Source organism: Rattus norvegicus, chromosome 14 (genome assembly GCF_036323735.1).
Source record: "Rattus norvegicus strain BN/NHsdMcwi chromosome 14, GRCr8, whole genome shotgun sequence".
NCBI classification, from domain to species: Eukaryota; Metazoa; Chordata; class Mammalia; order Rodentia; family Muridae; genus Rattus; species Rattus norvegicus.
This window is the reverse complement of record NC_086032.1, coordinates 99,376,139-99,394,678: the sequence shown is the minus strand read 5'-3', so window position 1 is coordinate 99,394,678 and position 18,540 is coordinate 99,376,139. Positions and strand designations below refer to the sequence as shown.

Here is an 18,540-nt window from a genome sequence, read left to right as displayed (position 1 = left end):
TATATAAAACCTCTGTTAGGACCAGGGATCTTAGTCTTGTTCACTTACATATTCTAAACAACAAGATTGGTGCTGGTCACATAGCGTGAAACCACTTAATATATTTAAATGGAGTTCAGAACCTCTAAGGCGGGAAAGATGGGCACAGGAAAGTCTCGATGAGGTCTATTTGTGTTAATTCGGTGACTTTAACAGGGATCTAAACCTCTCCCTGGTCACAGAAATGAGCGTGTGAGTTTGGATACTCATAGATTAATAAACCTTTCCCCCCCCCATACCCCCCCAGCTTTTGGTAATCTCCTTTGAGATACTGGAATTGTCTGGGGGTTTCTCTTCTGGAGGCATATGAAGGGTATTAGTTAGGGGATAGGTCTGAGTTTCAGTTTTCAGGAGAAGGCTCATTGGTCTCTTGTGAGAGGCACACATGGCATTTAGCGAGCTGTTAGTTCACATGACCTACTTCCCTGGAAAACTGGCGGGATTCTAACACATTAGTTTCTAGGTGAAACAGTTGACCGCCATTAGTCCAGAGGTGCTGGTGGTTGCAGATGTCACGTGTTTATATCAACAGTTCCCTCTTGGGGCTGTTTCATAAAGTATGTTTCTCGGTACCGCACAGTAGACTACATGCGCCGAAGATTAGCATTTCTGAAACCCCTCAAGAAGGTTTTGTGGAAATACCGGCCATTACACACTCATGGGTGTGTAAAAATGACTACAGGGTTGGCACAGACATTGAAGGGTCATTCTCCTCGAGGTTCTCCATCCTGTGGAGGCCAATGCCCAGCATTCCCTTATATTTTTGGCTGTGAGCCTAGCCTTTAACGGCTGAGCTATCTCTCCAGCCCAATGCCCAGCATTCTCACACAGGCCTCCCGGGAGGTCTTCTGTGATTTTACTGTGACAACTCGGTTATACAAGTAGGAATATAATGTCTTTTAATATGATTAAAATAATTGATATGAATTTCTTAGGAAACACTTTTTTTCCCTTTGAGACAGGATCTTTCAAAGTAGACTGGTCTATACCAGACTTCTGCGTAGCCCAGGCTGACCTTAAAATCAGGATCCTTCTGCCTCTACGTCCTAGGTGCTAGATACAGGCATGAGCTACCTCACTCCATCACTTATAATTTATAATAAAGTTGTTCCCCCTTAAAGTGATTCTAGTTGAATAAATAACTGTCACTTAAAATATAAGACTAGTATTTTAAACAATCGCCATATTTTTTTTTAATTAAAAGCATTGCTGTAGGAATAGAATGGCATCATAGGACATTTAAATACTTAAAAGAGTTACCCATAATTCCACCCAATAGTTTTCTGGTCATGTATACATATTTCCTTCAGTCATCTCTTGTATACTTGCAGATTGTCCTGTAGCCAAAGGGAAACCAGTATCACTGAATGGTAAAGTGTCTGAGAACGGGAGCCCTTTCTGGTCCTAGTTAAGCACAGAGCTCAGTACAAACAAGAACCTGAAAACTTATTTCCGAAATAATGAAATGATGAGTGGATTTCAGAGGATTGAAAGCTGACAGTGTATAAGCAATGGTGGGTTGTTTTGTTAGTTCATGGGGAGAGGCGACAGTCCCAACACAGAGCAAACATCAGTCATTCTGTGACTTCCTCCCGTGCCCTTCCTCCCATGCCCAGACCTCAGGGGACAGCTTGAGAGGGAACGGGGAATTGTGACAGGCTGCTGCTTCACCATGAGAAACAATGAAACTAATTTCTTCACTTCTCTATTCTTTGTCTGCAAAGCACCTGCGCCTAAAATATCTCAGTCTTTGAGATATTGACTGAACGCTAATAAAGGGGAGGCTGAGCTTGAAATAAAATTGCAAATCATGTTTTGAGTTTGATGTAAAAGCAGGTTGGTTGCTCATTTAGATTACAAATGTCATCTGAAATAGAAACCAAAAGGTTAGGTAATTTCTAAATTAGACACTCGTTCTTAGAATAATTACCACGTTACTGCATCTGTACACTTCTGTCCAATTTGAATAACACTTTATTGCTCAGAATAATGTTCTATTCTTGTTGCCAGATAATATTTGACGTAACTGCTCTTATGCTCCCTGACTGCAGGAAGGGTGTTGGCTCACAAGGCTGGCACAGCTCAGCGGTGCAACTTAATTTCACTGGAACTTTTCAGTCACTTAAAAAAAAAAAAAAAAACCAAAAAGCCCAACTTCCCTACACCATTTCTTTGCAGGCATGAGCCCTGATCCACATTTTGTTTTCTCCATCTAAATGAGCTAAATCACCACTAGAGACATTCCTCCATCGCAAGAGGTTGGATCAATCATCTGTCCACAAGAAACCTACAATCAGCAATCAGCTGAAAGGCATTGGATAGAGTCGTCACAAGCTCTCATTGTAGCTACAGTTTCAGGATGTGATTTCACTAACCAATAGCCCTGGACCATTGTGATAGCTGAGCAGCAGAAAGTGTTTTCCGGGCTCAAACGATAGATTCCCAGCTTTTGATGTGCCTTAGTCAGAGTCAGAGAGTCAGAACTTAAGAAATGTTAATCTGTCTCCTTTTATAGTGTGACACCTATAGAATTACACAGAATTTTTCCTAAAACCACATCACATGAACTTGTCATTGGAGGCGCATTCCTCACTAGGAAAACAACGTTGCTTTTATAATGAATATCTCACACGGCATAAATAAAACAGTAACTGTGTGTTTCCATTTCAGTTCCAGGGTGCAGTAGTTTGATTGATCACTTTGTTCTCAGTTGGTAGCAATGTTTGGGGAGGTTTAGGAGGTGTGGCCTTGCTAGGGGAAGCAGGGCACTGAGGAGTGGGCTTTGAGAACCTAAGCCCCCACGCTATTTGCTGTTCTCTCTCTCTCTCTCTCTCTCTCTCTCTCTCTCTCTCTCTCTCTCTCTCTCGCTCTCTCTACTTGTGGTTCAAGATGTCAGCTCTCACCTTCCTGCCTCTGCTGTACCATGGGGACTCTCAACCTTCTGGAATCATAAGCCGAGAATCTTTCTCTTCCTTGTTGCCGTGGTCATAGTGTTTTATCACAGCAATAGAAAACAACTGGTACTCATGGGAGCGAGAACGAGTTGTTTTGCTAACCTCTTCGCTTACATTTCTTAATGACAAACGCCTCTTTTCTTTCTGAGTTAGAATTGCTTATTTTGAAATTGTCAATAGATTTTTAAAGATCCTCATCGAAGGAGTTGGTGAGGTGAAAGATGACAATATTCACTTTTTTATCCGTGAAAAAATACTCAAGAAAATGAAAAGCGGAAAGACGGGGTTGGGGATTTAGCTCAGTGGTAGAGCGCTTGCCTAGGAAGCGCAAGGCCCTGGGTTCGGTCCCCAGCTCCGGAAAAAAAAAAAAAAAAAAAAAAAAGAACCAAAAAAAAAAAAAAAAAAGCGGAAAGACTTGTTCTGGATTTACTCAGAGATTTCCTTGTGTGAGCTCTTGGCTTTGCTTCCCGTGGCAAGGCCGAACTTTGTGGCAGGGAGCATGTGGTGGAGCAAGGCTGCCCATTTAGTGACAGCCAGTCAAAGAGCACTGGGATAAGATACAGGACGAGCTCCTGAGGACTCACTACCTCCAACTAGATTCTGTCTGCTGAATTTCTATCAGTGGGATAATCTACTGATGTCAGAGCTCTCGGAATGCAATCACTTCCTCAAGACCCCGCATCCAAATGTTGCTGCCCTGGAGACTAAGCCTTGAACTAGGGACTATGAGCCTCTGGGAGACATCCCACGCCCAGCTATAACAATAAATCAGTTATCTTGATGGGCTCTTTCTACCATATACAACCAGACCAGAATGTCATTGTAGTTTAGAAATCGAAACAACTATTACTTGCCAAAGCAAATCAACTAAGTAAAAATGAAGTGCTTTGTGGCTGGAGAGATGGCTCAGCGTAAGAGCATTGGCTGCTCTTCCGGAGGACCCATGTTCAATTCCCAGCACCTACACGGAGGCTCACAACCCTCAGTAACTGTAATTCCAGGAGATCCAGTCTACTCTTCTGGCCTCTGAGGGTACCAGCCATGCAAGTGGTACGCAGACATACGTAAGATAGAACAAAACACCGGTACATGAAAAGTTAAGGAAAAGACAACAAAAACCTCACATTGTAAAATTTTTAAAGAGCTCGTTTTGTCTTGCAGAGTCTGAAAATGAAAGCCCAGTACGCAGTCACTACTGATCCCACAGCAGGGTCACCACTAATCCCTTAGTACATGTTTTCTTGCTCTATAGTAATAAAAACGAGGATTCATTCTTTAAGACGGGCAAACTGAAGTCCATGAAAGAGAAAGAGGTCGTCCTCTTGAAGAGACAGGAGGTAGAATGACAGGTGGAGTTTCCCTTGTTCAAAGTGCTTGGGACCAAAAGTGTTGAGGGTTTCAGGTTCTTTTCCTTTAGAGTTTTGAATATTTGCTTTTCTTTTCACTTTTCTTGACGTCACTATATAGCTGAGGATGACTTTGAACTTCTGACCCTTCTGTCTCCATTTCCTGGATTACAGGTGCGAGGGACTGAACCCAGGGCTTTGTATTTGTGAGCGAGGCATCTAAACAGGAAATTCATCCTTTTTTCCCCCAGATACACCGTGCCTAAGGCAGGCTTGTAGAGTCCCTGTAATAACTCGGAGCATAAAATAATGTTTCGCGATGTGGGATTTTCCAGTTGTGGTTTCATTTCAGTGTTTAAATTATTTCTAGATTTGGAACAGAATTTGAGATTAGGCTTGCACTATTCGGATATGTCAACTTCTGGAATTTTCCTTAAATGACAGTTAGTGTGTAACTCTTGCCTTTTCTTAGTCCCTTCCTTCTGCTGCCTAAAACTGTGGACTTAACTTGCCGCCGTCTCAGAGCATGGAGACAAGGATAATACTGTATTTGGGGGACAGCGATGCCAGACCACATTCCTACCTTTGCAGCCTTCTATGAAAGACGTGATATCTTGTCTGAATGAACCCTTTTTGTGTCTGCATTTCCCCGGATGAAAAATTATTTCCATGCAACTAATTACTTAGAATGGAAAAATTTGGCCTGTGTCTGACATAGAGAAGTAAATTCGTTTAGCCAATACCCATGGGCTCGCCTGCCTCTCTCTCTCTTGCAGACTAAATCTGCTCCTGTGGTTATAGTGAGAATTTCCCTAGACCTCGAAGACCCCGCTTCTGATTGAGGGATGACCCTAACTTGACTGGGATGATCAGAAGTGATCTCTAAAAATTTGGAAATAAGACTGGGGACATGAGTTCAATCAGGAAGACTAACGATGTCTGAAAAGCTCGTGCTTGTACTTTCCACTGTGTGGGGGGGAGGGTGAAAGGAACCAGGTAGAGAGAAAACCCAGTGAATCAGAGATACAGAGGGAAATAAATGTTTAAAGATGGGGAAGAGTCCTGCAGGCTCCTGGGGTCTGGGGTCTGGTCATCGGGAAGCAGTTATCCACTGACTGACCATCTGCAGGTCTCATCAAGTTCTTTTTCATCAAGTTCTTTTTTTTCCAGAGCTGGGGACCCAACCCAGGACCTTGCGCTTCCTAGGTAAGCGCTCTACCACTGAGCCAAACCCCCAACCCCCCATCTGCAGGTCTCATTGCTGCTGCAGGCCACCCGTCATCACAGAGGCTTCCACACGAGTCAGAAATGTGCATTTCTATGGCAACCATCCTGCTCCAGTGGTGGACAAGTGTTCTAAACTGGCACCATCTGATTGAAAATTTATATCCCATAGCCACTGGAACGCCTTCTTTTGCCAGAAGGGAACATGTCAACGTGTTCCAGCAAACAGCTGGTCAATCTACAAGCCGCTGTTTGCTGACCCCTGTGTAAGCCAGCTTGAATCAATTTTCTGTTACTTGTTGCCAAAACTACTGGACATGATATTGATATATAGGTTCTCATTCATTGGTGGGGGGGGGGTGTGCTGCCTCTTGCCCCTTGAGTCTCTAAAGAAGTCCAGTGTCTGGAGATGACAACCAAAGTATTTAAGGAACAGTCCAGTGTAGACAACCACACACAGGAGGATAACTATGTGGAGTGAGTCGGCTCGAATCTCCTTCTCCACTTAAACAAGCCAAGTCCCTCACCGTTCTTTCTGGATTTCTCTTTTACAATGTTCCTTTCATGATTTTTTTTTATTTTAACCTATTTTATTGGGTAAGATGCTGGTCAGTTTAAAAAAATATAATCTCTTTTCTTAAACCAGGTTAGTATTTCTGTGCCAGAACTGTGACACTCCTTTTTAAGAATTGGATAGGCTAAAAATGTCCCTAATAACAAGCTCTGTTGAATTCCTGCAGGCCCGATGATCAATAAACGCCATCTAGCACGTGACACATGAGGTGCGACTGTGATGTCTCACAAAGATGTTAGCACAGATGCCAAACCTCAGACAGCCAATGTGTTTCAGTGATGCGCTCGCCACCAGGAGTTAGATTCCAGGAACACTGCTGTGGCTTCAAGTATCTTTGAAATTCCTCCAATCTCTTCCCTCTACTTTAACAGCTAAATATTGATGGGGTATATCACATTGTCACCAGACTTGGCTGGGAATAAAGTCTTACCATTTGCCAAAAAAGAAAATGTAGATTCCCTTAATATTTGTAATTACTGAGTATTCTTCTCTCCCCGTTCATTCTTTCCTTTTCCCCCACAAGCAGGAGGCATGTAGCTGGAGAAGCTGAGAGATTAACGTCTCCATCTTAGATGTGTTCGTAATTGAACAGGGAAGAAAATAAATAAGTTATGGTGTAGCTCCAATTTGCCCGGACTTTACCAGTCTGTGCGTGCAAATATAACCATCGTGGAAATACCTAAGTCGGCAGGCATTGATGCTTTTCAGGCAGAGTCTCTCAAGGACAACTTAGTCAGTCCACCTCCGCTCTCCCCTGTCGAAATCTGATGTTTTCAAGCCTCCAGGACGCCAAGGACCAGAACCTTCTCTCGTTTATTGTTTGTTGATTTTCAGAATATTCATCTAATGGTAGAAGAAAACATTATTATTATTATTATACTTTTATTATTTATTATACTACTTTAGGCTTGCACTATTTCCTTTAGACTTTAAAAGACATTTTGATGAGGGAGGAAACTCTGTGATAGGCAACTTGACTGGCAGTGTCTCTAGAACAGCCCAGTGGAGAATCTGCATCTTTTTTTCTAAACTGACCTGCTCCAAAAAGAAAGGGTCTAATCTGCCTCACTGAGCATGCAGAGGTAAAAGACAGCAAGACCAGCAGGCCACGCGTCCTTCTCAAGCTCTGGGTCCTGCTTTGTTTCTGTGATAAAGTATCCTGATGCTAGGTTGGTATTCTGTAATCTTGACACGAGCTAATGAATTGAGAAAAATGCCCCCATCTGATTGACCTGGGGACAAGTCTGTCGTGCACTTTTGTGATTGATGGTTCATGTGGGTGGGCCAAGTCCGTGGGAGAGGGGGTGAGGTGGGGGGGTACTGTTCCTGGGCCAGTGGTTCTGAGTGGAATAAAAGAGTATAGACAATACAGTCTGTGAGAAGCAAGACAGCCGTCTTCCATGGCCCCTGCTTCAGTTCCTGCCTCTGGTTCCTACACTGGGTTCCTGTACGACTTCCTTCAGTGGCAGACTATGACCTGAGAGTCATATGATTAAATAGACCCTTGCCTTCCCAAGTTGCCTTTGGCCACGTTTTACTGAGGACAAAGACTTACTTGATCTTATGGTTTCCATGTTTTCACTGTGAGGAAGACTCCGGCAGGAGAGTGGGACGGCTGGTCACAGCACGTCCATCCTCACGGGTGGAGAAAAAGGAATGTGCACACTCCCACTAACTTGTTTGCTCATGCTCTGCCTGAGTTTTTCCACTGTTTTAGAGTTCAGGAGCTCCTGCATGGTGCTGCCACAGACGGCTGGGTCTTCCCACAATCCTCCACAGCCATGCCCACAGGACAATGTGGTGTAGATCATCCCTCATTGGAAGCTCCTCCCGGGTGTTTCTGTCACTCAGGTTAACAGGGCTAACAACCACCATGACCCAGGCGGATTTGTCCGTTTGCCCCCCCTCCTTTGCCTTTCCTCACTCTCCGCCTGCCTTCCAGCAATTTCTAAAAGAACATATTCCACTTCACACTTCTGCATCAGGCCAGCAAAAGCCTCACGGGGGTAGGAAAGAGACCACCAGTCTGCATGCCACTGGGATCCAGCTATTGTCTGAGTAAGTGGGGACGATGCTCCTTCCTTGGGATATCCAGGCCTCCTTATTCCCAAGTCCTTGATAATTTCCAAATCCTTTCCCAGTTCCCTTTTCTAAGAGCTTAGGGGCCAGCAAGGTGGCTCAGTGGGTAAAGAAGGAGCTGGCTACCAAGCCTGAAGGCCTGGATTTGATCCCCAGGACCCACAAGGTGGGACGGAGAGAACCAACTCCTGCCAGATGTCCTCTGACCGATGCATATCCCCACACACTAAATAAACGTACTGTTTAAAACACATTCTCTAAGTACGTAAGTGCAGCCCTTGTGAGCCATTCCTGGGAAGCAGACATCCTTGAAGTCCAAGTATAACCCAGACTTCATTTCCTGATTGCTTAAGACAGAATAGTGATAAGAGATGCACTGGATACACAGGCAGGGCAGAACAAGGGATCAAAGAATTGGAAAGAAGCAGGAAATGAGAGAGAGGAAGGGAGAGGGAGAGAGCAAGAGAGCAAGAGGGCAAGCGAGAGCGAGAATCCACAAGGGGGGAAAAGTTGATAAAATCCGGCCTGGAGTGTATGTTTGTCTCTTACTTGCCTTCTGGGCTTTGACCTTGCCGCTCCCTCCCAGCTCTATCAGTTCTAAGCCTACTATACATTCACTGTTGGCGGAGCCTCACCCTCCTGTGCACGGATACCTGCACTGCTGCACTGGTTGCTCTTCGGTCAGACTGGCATATGAGATGATCGGTAACGAGATCTCACGTCAGAGACTAGCGACTGCACGCCGTGGGCTGAGAGCATCGCGAGAGATGAGAGCTGCTGGCACGGATCAATTACACCTCCAAAGAAGCGTCCAGCCTAGAGATAACTGGCCAGGGTCAAAAATACCAAATAGGTAAGGCACAAAGTCTGCGGTGTGCCGGGAGGTCAGATGACTTGCTAGGACACCACAGTGAAGTCTACAGCACGGGCAGGCTCAGAGATGGTTCCACAGAGGAACCGCACGGCCTCAGAATGGTTCCATAGAGGAACGGTACGGGTTCAGAGATGGTTCCACAGAGGAAAGGCAGGGGCTCAGAGATGGTTCCACAGAGGAAAGGCAGGGGCTCAGAGATGGTTCCACAGAGGAAAGGCAGGGGCTCAGAGGAGAGTCCACAGAGGAACTCTGAAGAATGAGAGGACTTGAGAGGGGGGGGAGCATGTGGCAAATGGGCAAATCCAGTCTAAGGAATACGGCTGGTCGACGCTTCTAGAGTTTTCTTGCCTCTTTTATCACATGCCAGTCTCTTAAAACTCTGTGTGTGTAGTCTCTGAAAACATAACTTTGTAACCAGCACTGCTCATAAGGACTGTGGCAGTGGAATTGTGGCCTGGCATGTGGTTAGCCAGTGTCTGCACGAAAGCGAGACTTTCAAAGTCTCGCTTCTGGCAGTATTTTAAAGAAAAGATTAACGTAGCGTGCTGCACGCGAACCATTCTGTCCAGTTCTGCGTGCAAAGCAGATGGCTGCTACATGTTCCATTCCTGGTATTGTTTGTCTTATAAATGCTAAGGAGTTGAAATGATGGATTCCATTACGTTAGAGGAAGCTCTCCCCCCCCCCTATACATAATCTTGACTAACCAGGAAGCTTGATGACCCCCAGGGAGATGCTCTTCAGGGCATACAGATTCCAGAACAATTAGCTTCCCTCGGTAAACAATTAGCTTCCCTCGGTTGCTACCAAGAGCCCTAAAAGCCATGGGAATCAATACACACAATGGTTTATCACGGACAGATTAACGTTTTCTATTGATTTCTCCTGGAATAGGACTTTGTGTCCCCCACAGAGCTTTATCTTTAAGAGACAACTAGGCCTTGAGATGCTTTGGCACAAACAGTTTTTATAAAAATAACAAGAAGCCCTGGGTCATTTCAAAGTCTCACTGGCATGCACAGGAGGGAATCGCGTTTGCCCACCTGTGCCCACAGTGCATCTCCATGCCCAGAAGCAGATGCTCTGTGTCTTGTCATACAACCCAGACCTAGTCAGTTTGCAAGGGCTCTCTCTCTCTCTCTCTCTCTCTCTCTCTCTCTCTCTCTCTCTCTCTCTCTCTCTCTCTCTCTCTCCTATCTGAAAACCATGATTCACTGGCTAACTTGCATGTTTGCCAAACTGTCCTAAGAACTCCATTACAAGCAGGTTCTGGTTCTGAACTGAGGCCAACAGGTCCAGGCTGTTACCTGCTGTAGGGCTTGGAACTGGTTCTTTTCCCTGATAAGAGCAGGGAACTACATGTGCAAAGGCTACTTGATGACAGGAAATCCTGACTGGGTGTCTGGCCCTGTATCTTCATCCCTTCTGAGCAGACTTTGAAAGTTAAATCATGACATCAATACCATATTTTAAGTGTGTGTATATGTGTGTATGCGTGTGTGTCTGTGTATATGTGTGTACATGTGTGTATGTATGAGTGTGTATGTGTGTGTATGTGTGTGTACGTGTGTGTATGCATGAGTGTGTATGTGTGTGTGTCTGTGTGTGTCTGTGTATGTGAGTGTGTATGTGTGTGTGTCTGTGTGTGTCTGTGTGTATGTGTGAGTGTGTCTGTGTGTGTGTCTGTGTGTGTATGTGTGAGTGTGTCTGTGTGTATGTGTATATGTGTGTGTACATGTGTGTATGTGTGTGTATGTGTGTGTACGTGTGTGTACGTGTGTGTATGCATGAGTGTGTCTGTGTGTGTGTCTGTGTGTGTCTGTGTGTGTGTCTGTGTGTGTATGTGTGAGTGTGTGTGTGTGTGTTTGTGTGTGTATGTGTGAGTGTGTCTGTGTGTGTGTGTCTGTGTGTGTGTGTGTGCGCGTGTGTGTGTGCCTGTGTGTGTGTGTGTGTGTGTGTGGACTGAAAGACTGAGGTAAAGGAGTCAGAACCCCCCAACAGGCATCCTTGATTATTTATGTGTATATGTGTATCTCAGAGGCAATGTAGGATTAGGATGATAGATGGGAGAAAGGAAACAACAGGGGTCCTATACCTTTAATTCCATAGGGTGGGATTCAAAGCACAGAAAATATAAATTATAACAGCAGCACGAATACAGAAGCAATCTGTTTTATAAAGGCAGACATTGAAAGCATTCTGCTGAGCCCCTTTATTTTTGTCAGGAAATTTTTACTCCCAATGACTCCACATACAAGGGATATAGCTGTTGAGCATTTTCCAGCAGAACGACATCATCTACATTATCTGTCAACGTTCTTTGTGTTCAAAGATACTTCTGGCCATGATGTCCCTATTACTGTGCAAGAGTCTGGCAGAGAGCCCTACAGTGTGACCCAATTTCTAAGCAGCTTGTCCTTCTGGTGAGCTAGGATTCTTAGCACTTGCTGCATTCCATGGCTCAAGCCTATAGAATCCTATAGATGGCGGGGAAAGAGTTGGGAAGGCAAAAGAGATTTCTACCTGGGTTACTTTGTGTTACTAGACTTTTTTTCTTTCTGGGGATACCAGCCTCTGTCTGTTATTAGAAAAGACGGTAGAGAAACTGACACATTAACCTTGCTTTCTAGGAGAAGGGCTCTTGAGAGCCTGGAAGTGGGAATCATTAGGTGATTTCCTGTTGGCTCTAAGGCACATCTTGTGTATTTATAGTCAAGCTGCCCTGGAAGGAATGGGCAATGTTTATGCATGGGCCTGTCTAATCATTCCTTCCACTCTGAGTGGTTCTTGAGAGTCAAATTATAACATTCCATTATGCTTAAAAGGGAAGGGTACTTACTTCATGGAGAGGATACTTATTAACCTCTTGAGGGATTGTGGTGCATCGATCAAATGACAGATGCATTCAGCTTCCACAATGTAGGAGTGTGAAGGAGAGTGTGGGGACGCTGTAGAGCCATGGAGGATCACACAGCAAGTGGCTGTCATCTTGACACAGAAAAAAATTATCTCAACCGTCACGAGAAGAAAGGAAAGGGACATAAAAAGTGACAATCTTCAATTCTTAAGGGCAGTTCTGACTCTGATTTAGATACAACACCTAGCATAGGTCGGCAGGGCCTTTGAGCCTCCGTGCTGGTAAGCTGTCCCCATGTTCTGTCTTGTAGCTAACTGTGTGTGAATGCCATTTCACTTAACGAAAATCATTCCTGTGTTACAGGATGAGAGCGAAGAGGATACAGCTAACAGACAGCAGAGCAGAGGGAAGCATGGGTACGGCACGAGCATGGGCACGCAGATGCTGTACATGGTGCTTTATGATGCTCGGACTTTGACGAATCCGAAAAGGATGGATATTTTATTTCTTTGACTGTCTTTTGGAGGGAAGGCATCCCCGAAGAGATCTGTTGCCTGCTTTGTTTTCCAAATCTTGGTACACAGCACTCGATCCTGATAAAGAAAGATGCTGTAAATGGTGTCATAATTGAATGTCGAGGAGTTTTACCTAAAACATGCAATGTACTCTTCTTCTTCCCTTACTCAGCGTTCCTAGCCATGGACTGACGTCGTCCCCTGCAGGATTCTGGCCTATCACTCTGTCCAGATCAAGCTGCTAAAAAACAGCAGCCACACAGAGGGGGTCAGCAGCAACTAGGATTTCCATTCCTGCCTCCCAAGCTGCAGATCCTGGGAATCCAGGGAAGAGCTAGACAACAGACTTCCTCTCATTTCTTCCCACAAACTTTCTCACACCCACATGACAGAGTTCCTCTGTGGCTAGAGTTCTATTAAAAAACCATCCTGCCTGGATGAGCCCATGTCACTGCTCTCACCCTTAGAAGCAATATGAAAAGAGCTGTGGTGACTGTCAATATAGTGGGTTTACCCATCTGCAACCTACCTATATGCGTTATTCCTTAAGGTTTTCTCTGCACTGAGTTTTCGCCTTCCCCCCCTCCTGCTCCTCCTCCTCCTCCTCCTGCTCCTCCTCCTCCTCCTCTACTCCTTCTCCCCCCCCCACTTTAATTTGAGACAGGGTCTCATTATTATATATTATTATTATAGCCCAGGTTGGCCTCATACACTCTGTTTAGCCCAGGCTGGCCTTGAACTCATAATTCTCCTGCCTCAGCCTCTGGAGGCTGTACAACATCACAAGCAACAGATTCAAAATTTTATATAATTTGGTATAAAGTAGAAATTTCTGAATATTTTAGAGGTGAAATGAATGGGTATCCATAAAACAATGCACTCTGATTCAACAACTGGGACCCACAGTTTAAGGGTTCCTGTGGCCAGTGTAATGTTGTCTTCATGGGATCTCTATTTTGAGTTAGGACCAAGGCATGTTTGTACAGGCCCACATGTGTAGATGTGTACAAAGATAAGTGCACACATGGATAATTAGAAATACTTTTATACTTAATCATGACTTGCGTTCTAATTAAGTTACAATTTACAAAGATACAGTTGTGTAATTGGGGAAATTCTGAACAGTGGCATTGTCATAGGACATTAAGGGACCATCTGGGTTGGGTGGGTTGTCAGGTTCAGTGAATTAATCATCATGGCTCGAAGGAATTTTGGATCTACAGGAAAGAGGGTGGTCATTGATTAGTCATGACCTGAACAGCCAGGGAGCACGGTAAACTCTCAGACTGGGCTAGATTCTTTTCCAGTGGAACAATGTCTTCTGCGCTGTCCTTGACAGCTGCATTCTACCCACCGTGGAAATCGCTTTGAGCAATCGTGAGTTTACCGTGTTTCAAGAACGCTCATTGCATTGCTGAGCACCCCTTCTATGTGTTGGATGACAAATTCTTCTCCTCATCAACACTGATCGCTTGCTCTACCCTCTTGTTTGGGGCTATGTAAATCAAGTTTATGTCCTACTCCACATCAGTCTCTTCAACATCAGAAGATCGTCACTACGTAACATCTAGATAAAAGCAGTATGTCTTCCAAGTGTTTTTAGATATTATCATTAGGGGTTTTGAACTATTCTAGACGTTACATAACTGCCCTCGCTTGTTCTCAAATATACTAACCAGAAAGGGACAGGAAATTGCAAATCGGATCTGACCTACTAATTGAGACGGTTCGTTTGGGGTTTATACATATCACTTATCATATTAAGAATCCAGTTTGCACCTGAAATATGTTCTTTAGCTATTATACATTAATCTTCCAGTAAATTTAAAATTTAGTTCTTCTCCTTCCCAATTTATGTTTGAATTGGCAGATATTTTCTGTGTCTGGGCGTTTTGCCTGCATGTCTGTCTGTATTCTGTGTGAGTGCCTGGTACTGGTAGAAAGCCAGAGGCAGGCACTTGATCGGCTGGAACTGGGGTTCTCTACAGTTGTAAGCTGCTACGTAGGTGCTGGAAATGGAGCCCAGGTCCTTTTCAAGAGCAGCAAGTGCTCTTAACCGCTGAGCCATCGCTCCTGCATCACGTCTTCCTCACTCCACCTCTGTAAATTCTTATTGGTTCTTCACCTTTTAATTTTATTTTTAAAACTAGTTTCTTCCTTAATGGCCCCATCTGGAATTCCACTAGGAACTAGTGGAGAACTTGACGATAGCTTCTAGAGCTCACATCACTGGAACATTTGTCTCTGCCCCTTGTCTGACTCTCACTCTACTTGCCTGGCTATTCAGTGGTGTGTATCTGTTCTGGGATGGCCATGGGTGGGGACGCTAACAGCTTTCATACTGCAGCCTTCACTGTTCTCTTATAATGCAATTTTTTCCATTTCCATTTTGTAGGCAAGGTGCAGAGCCTCTCTCTTAATGAAGGAACTAATGGAGTAGATGCACTAGGAAAGTTTCCGGTAATTTCTGTTAAGTGAATTCTAAAGGCAACAATAACAACAAAACAGTAACTCTGCCTCCCTCGAAGCCTGCCTTGTGCCTCAAACCAGTGGAATGCATTTATTCTGCATTTATGTTACCAGTGCTGGAAAATCTCTGCAGCAGTCAAAAGTGGAGAAAACAAAATACAAGTATCAACAAATGGTCCATCTGGTTGCTTCTTTCATGGTTTTAAAAATGGATAGTCTGTAACTGGGACTGACACCAACGTTTCAACCAAGTATTGGTGGATTGGAGCCTGCAGAGGTTGAAATACATGTCTAGCAACATGTGTGAGCTATAAACACAGCACGGAAGCCTCAGTGAGTAGCCCGCCTGCTTTTCATGATTCTGCACATGAGGGGCAGGGAGTGCCCTAAGCAGGGACCCTCGGCTTAGCAGCTGCCGACTTCCTCTAAGTCCACAGTGTATGCTCTCCTTTCACAATGAGCACCCCGCCCCTTTCCTTCTAACTCCCTGTCAGAAGACTCTCAGGTCTTTGAGCCCCTAGCAGGAGTGTCCAAACTTTTGGCACTGACACACCATCTTGTCATTTACAAAATTCAGGCAGCAGAACACGAAACCAAAATTAAACAAAACAGAACCCACAAAAAGAACTTGAAACGTTCAGTTTTGTGTTGGGCTGCATTCTTAGCCGCCATAGCGTTGGTCAGGTGGCAGACTGCAGTCTGGGCGGAGCCCGCACAGCCAAGTGGCTTTGGGGCAGTCATGAATATTGATCAGAGCATGGGGACCTGCTTGCCAGGGAGTTTCTGGCAGCTAGGAGCCTCAGAAAGGATGGTTCAAAGGCTCCATAGTTCTTGTTTTGTGAGCTTTGCTGACTCCAGACATCCTCCCTGCTGCCGGGTGGAAGAGCTCCTACCGCCCAAATGCTTGGACCCTTCCTGACTTAGGGCCTAGTCACTGCAATTGAAGAGGCTTCAAACCTCACTTCCTCCCACCAGCCAGCACAACGCAAATTCTACCCAGAAAATTCAGACATCTGAGTTTGTTCAATTAAAAGAAAGAAACGTGCTTGCGTGCATATTGGGAAGTCTTCTCTCCTCCGGCGGCACCTCCAGCTTTGCGAGTCTCCCTTCTCTCGTGATCACAACTGCTTCGCACATTTATTTATTTTAGATCGCGAAACTATGTTGTCTTTATCCCCAGCCCCGCCCCGTTCTTTATTTAGTATAGCACGGTAATTAAAAGCCAGACATTTGGGTTCAGAATCCCGCTTGCCCACTTCAGAAGCCGGGTGAGCGTGGCACCGTCGCCCTCTGCTTCTTCGTCTGTGGTGCCACCTACCACATGGATTTGGTCTGGAAAGGAAACGAGTCTCAACAGAAAGGCTTAACTCTGCCCCAGAGGCAGCAAAGCATTTAGTAAATGTTCGATGATTGAACCCAGGGCCCAAGCGCATTCTAGACAAGAACTCTACTTCCGAGCCACACTCTCCTCTTCCTTCTTATTAATTTATCTATCGAATGGACAAACCCCCAAACAGAACGTCACAGTGGAAATCAGCTGGGGCACATACTGCTGAAGGTGGGATCCCATCAGAAGTCGAAAGACCAATAAATGGTATCCACCAGATCAAGGAGAAAGGTTGGACCCAGAGAGAGAGAGAGAGAGAGAGAGAGCAGAGAGGGTCCAGCCATGGAGCTGGGATGCTGTCACGGTGAGGAAGCGTGAGCCCTGGGCCGCAGTACCACCATACGCTTCTCAGTTTGCTTTTAGGTTCGTCCAAGATCCCAGTCTGCACTTTACTGATTCTGGAATCAGTACGACCTTCAGGCTGGTTCTGAATGCGAGAATGCCATGTTTACTTGAGCCCTAAGCTGTGCTACCGGCCACACTCCCTGCCCTTCTCGCTCCCACCCCCACTATCCCATGATTTGGCATCTTACGCTCATCATGACGTCATACACGTGCCTTGCCCAGCCCTTCTAAGTGGTCAGCTTTACCTTTTCCTGGTCTGTCTCTCCTGACACTGTCCACCCTCCATCTCTCCACAACGCGTTTTAACCCCTGCGTTCCCACTGGTCCCACTGGTCTCCAGATCACTCCCCCCTCCCCACCCCCTCCAGCTGAGGACCAAACCCAGGGCTAGCACTTGCAAGTGCTCTACCACTGAGCTAAATCCCCAACCCCAGATCTCTCTCTTTACAACTTCCTAAGGCACGCTTGTTGCAGAGGAAGGAGTAAACCCTTGGCGGGCGAGCTCGTTTCCTCTTCCTGAACAGCTGAGAAGGCATGTCCTAGTTTCTTTTGCTGTTAGCTTGGGACAGTGACCCAAGGTTTTGTTTTTTGTTTTTTGTTTTTTTTTTTTATTTAAACTAAATTTACTCTTTTTCTTCTATCCACAGAAACACTAGAGAGACTTAGAACCAAAAATAAATGCTGACTTTCTACAAACAGTATAAAGGTTTTTGTTTTTGTTGGGTTTTTTTGTGTGTGCCATTAGGCCAAGCTACCTAAAGTCGGTATGTGATTCCTTCACGGTTCTTCGAGGTCAAGATTTGGGTCCTCTAAAGCCAAGCTTCAAGGTATCTCTTTAAGACAGCCCTCTTTCAAAGGAACACGTGCTTCATCCTGCTAACCCGAGTTACCCACAATTCTTTAATCTCCGCCAGAACCATGGCCATGCTGATGACAACTTTGAGGTTCATCTGAGGTTGCGAGGTTCTAATTTCTTTTGTATTTCCTTTAGAATCATTTTTTTTTTTTTTTAGCACGGGAAATCTGCCTGGTTCTCAGTTGCTGGATGAGTTCTAAGTAAGTCTATTATTCACGGAACACACTAAAACAAGTAAATGTAGTATGTTCTCCTCATTACGTTAGCAAGCTGACTTACAGTTCCTTCCCAGTACCCTGAGAAATGGTCCTGAGGGGAAGAAAATCCACACGGTTACTCCATGAGGGCTTCCTGACAATATGTGACTGTAGGCAGGCCTCTTGGGACAACCTCCAACACAGTGACCCAACATCGAACAGTGAAAATCTCATCTGGGATCTGACGCTTCTGGTTCAAGGGACCCATGGTTAGGTCTGGCCTCACGCTCATTCTCTCTTGTCCCTGTACCAGGCCCTGCACAACTCTTGAGGCTGAACTGAAGGGAGGGGTGACTGAACCCCAGTTTCTCTTGCAGGAAAGCTGACCAGTTGCTATGGTTTCTGCTGTGGTTGTTGTTCATTCTTTAAAATTAGTTTTCTTTGTTTTTGTATGGCTTACCCCATGCTAACTAATGCTGCACACATTATTCCCCTTTCTCTTTAGTGTCTGTATGATCGATGGCTTAAGTTCCTACGAGTCATCCCGTGCCTCCCTATCTTGTTCCAAATGCTACTATCCTCAGATTCTCCTCTGTGCACTTACAAAACTGTGTTCAGGTCCAAGAGGGGGCACGCAACGGAGAAGACTGTCTTAATGAGTGCGCACGGTGAGTCTGAGAATGGGGCATCTGGCAGAGATGTCCGGGAAGCATTTGACTAGATAGAAGGAAAAGTCAGGAGGTAAAAGGATCTCGGAGCCTCACTAAAGAGAAAGCAGAGGAAACCCAGCCCCTTCAAGTCCTCTGCCCCAGGCTATCCAGAAT

At 45.2% G+C, this 18,540-nt stretch overlaps 2 long non-coding RNA genes across 2 annotated transcripts; one reads left to right on the top strand and one right to left on the bottom strand.

Annotated features, from left to right (window-relative positions):
* Positions 1 to 699: 699 nt before the first annotated feature.
* On the bottom strand, positions 700 to 9,027 carry LOC102547136 (uncharacterized). Its single transcript, XR_359741.4, has 2 exons — positions 8,870 to 9,027; positions 700 to 6,980 (listed from the first exon to the last, which is right to left on the bottom strand). It is a non-coding gene; the product is annotated as an uncharacterized LOC102547136 (long non-coding RNA).
* LOC134481799 (uncharacterized) lies at positions 8,932 to 12,571 on the top strand. The gene is made up of 2 exons (XR_010057621.1): positions 8,932 to 9,069; positions 12,311 to 12,571. It is a non-coding gene; the product is annotated as an uncharacterized LOC134481799 (long non-coding RNA).
* Positions 12,572 to 18,540: the final 5,969 nt, after the last annotated feature.